Genomic DNA, 2,500 nt, shown 5'->3' on the forward strand with positions numbered 1-2,500 from the left:
AGGAGTCATATTCTTACCATCAGTAATTTTCTAGTGGTGTTCATCAACCGGTTGATGTCAGGATTACAGCTTGCATTGTCTGGATCATCTCCACTGGCAGTCAGACCAATTTGGGTTGCTAGTCCAACTGGTTTCTTGGGAACGTTTAATGGTTGGAGTTTGGCAAGTTGCTCCTATTGTGTTTAAATTGAGTTTTTTAAAAAAAAGACAATCATTATATGAATGTATATATATATATGTAATGGCTGTGATTTAATATATATTAAAACATCTTCTTTAAGGTGGATCCTTGTTGGACGTAGCCTCTTAACCCTCTCCTTACCAACTATAGGACAATCGTCACATTCGTTACGATACAACCAACATTTTTCTTATTCAAATTTCTTTTGTACATCATAAAATTTAAAGAAAATTAAGTGTGTTGTAGAGCATTTTTTGCTAAAGAAATAAAGTAACGCAACAATTTTACTGCTATTATGTCTGAATGATAAAAAAAAAACTATTTTGTGTTAGTCCGGTGTGAAGTTTTGGGGAAAACCTTGGAAATGGCTGGTAAGGAGAGGGTTAAAAGCCCAACATAACTCCATTCTGATTTTTTAACTGTGTCATGAATCCTAACTTGTGGTTGTTCTCCCATCAGTCAGCTATGTCCTGCAAACACATTCTCCTTAGCCTCTATTTTGCCCTTGTGACCACCCTCCACACAAATCTTTTCAATTGAATCATGACCATCGATATAGACAAGGTGTGATATCTTCAGTTTCTTGATGGTTGACATGAGCTTGCTGGTCTTTAAGGCCTATTTTCTCCAAAATGCAGATGTTCAATGTCTTGGCTGTATAAGATATTTAGGAGCCCTATACAGCACTTCATCTCAAATACATTTATTCTCTTTTCATCTGTCCTTGATTCACAGAAATATGTTGTTATGGGAGTTTTTCTTTAGGAGCTCTTCCTGGCACTTCCACACTGGGGACATGGCAATTACTTTACAGATGAACATGTCAATCTGTCTTATATCTGGACTTAATTTGCCATCTGCCTCAATTCTAGAGTTAAGTAAAGTTTTCAACATTTTCCAACTGTTGAGCAAGGGCTCTTGCCCAGATCCATGATTCTGGTTTTCTGATTATTGCAGATCCCCTCCTCCTCCTCCTCCTCCCCCCCCTTCTTTGGTGTGATTCGTGGCAAAATTTACCAAATTGCTGAGTCTGTTTCTCATGATTACCTCTGTGTACATGCTAAATAGTGTTGGTATTAGTATGCAATCTTGTCTTACATCTCACCCAACATGAAACCACTCACTTTTTCCATTTTCGAGTTTAACTGCAGTCATCTGTTCTTTGTATAAACTGAGTATAAAATTGTCAAATTTTTTATGCCAATTCAGATCTTTAAAATCTTTTTTTTTTTTCAAAAACAAATTTGATGTTGAAAATATATTGATATTGCGTAACAATTGGCTTTTGATTTTAATTTTTTGCAAACCTTCTTCATTAAGCAGCATTTTATGTTGATAAATTGTATTTTACCCAATTATTTAGAACAACAGTCTCTATACAGCTCTCTAACTCAAATAGACGTAAACATAGCTTGTTTGCTTCTTGGTTGTTTGTCGCATTTTCTATACAAAAATCACTTTTATACCTTCATCTTTTCTGCCTTCAACCTATGTGTCTCCAATGTGTTGTAGCTCAGAGCTTCTCTCAATGAGGCAATCTGGGAATGAAATGAATAGAAAACAAACATAATTATAATACAAAACAAACAAAACAAAACAAAACAAACAAAAAAAAACCCACAGAATTAATGATCAAATAAAAGGCTATGACTCTGTGCTGTCTTGTGCCTGCTTTCTTTTGTAAACGGGCTGGGTTTGGTCGTATGTTGGGAATTTCTTTTTTACTACTGATCTGTTAACAAAGGATTAAATGGAGTAAATAAATCTTCTTATCTGACAAAAACAAAGGCAATGTGGTTAAGAACTGGTCTCCATAATATATATTTCAAAGCTAAAAATAATAATAAGAAGAAGAAAGAAAGAAAGAAAGGAAGAAAGGAAGGAGGAAGGAGGAAGAGGAAGGTGAAGAGCAAGAGCAAGAGCAAGAAGAGGAACAGGAAGAGGAAGAGGAAGATGAAGAGCAAGAGCAAGAGCAAGAAGAGGAAGAGGGAAGGAAAGAAAGAAGAGAACAGAAAGAAGAAAGAAAAAAGAAGAAAAAAGAAGAAAGAAGAAAAAGAAAAAAAAAGCAAGAAGAAGAGAAAAAGAGAGAGATGAGGAAGAAGAAGAAAGAAGATGAGGAATAGAGAAGAAAGAAAGATAAAGAAAAAAAAAAAAGGAATAGAAATGAAAAAAAAAAAAAAAAAAAAAAAAAAAAAAAAAAAAAAAAAAAAAAAAAAAAAAAAGTAGAAAGAAAGAGTAAGTGAAGAAGAAGAAAAAGAGAAAAGAAAAGGAATGAAGAAGTAAGAAGAAAGAATAGAAGAAGTAAGAAAGAGAAAGAGA

At 33.9% G+C, this 2,500-nt stretch overlaps 1 pseudogene across 1 annotated transcript in view; it reads right to left on the reverse strand.

Annotated features, from left to right (window-relative positions):
• Nucleotides 1-2,500, reverse strand: part of LOC144963679 (dynactin subunit 1-like) — an 87,801-nt pseudogene that overhangs the window by 35,801 nt on the left and 49,500 nt on the right. Inside the window, exons 23-24 of the transcript XR_013643663.1 lie at nt 1,648-1,719; nt 18-173 (exon numbers count right to left, since the gene is read on the reverse strand). The product of XR_013643663.1 is annotated as a dynactin subunit 1-like (transcript). The remainder of the gene's footprint in view (nt 1-17; nt 174-1,647; nt 1,720-2,500) is intronic.

This window comes from Berghia stephanieae, chromosome 2 (genome assembly GCF_034508935.2).
Source record: "Berghia stephanieae isolate SIO BIC M18660-M18661 chromosome 2, UCSD_Bste_1.3, whole genome shotgun sequence".
NCBI classification, from domain to species: domain Eukaryota; kingdom Metazoa; phylum Mollusca; class Gastropoda; order Nudibranchia; family Aeolidiidae; genus Berghia; species Berghia stephanieae.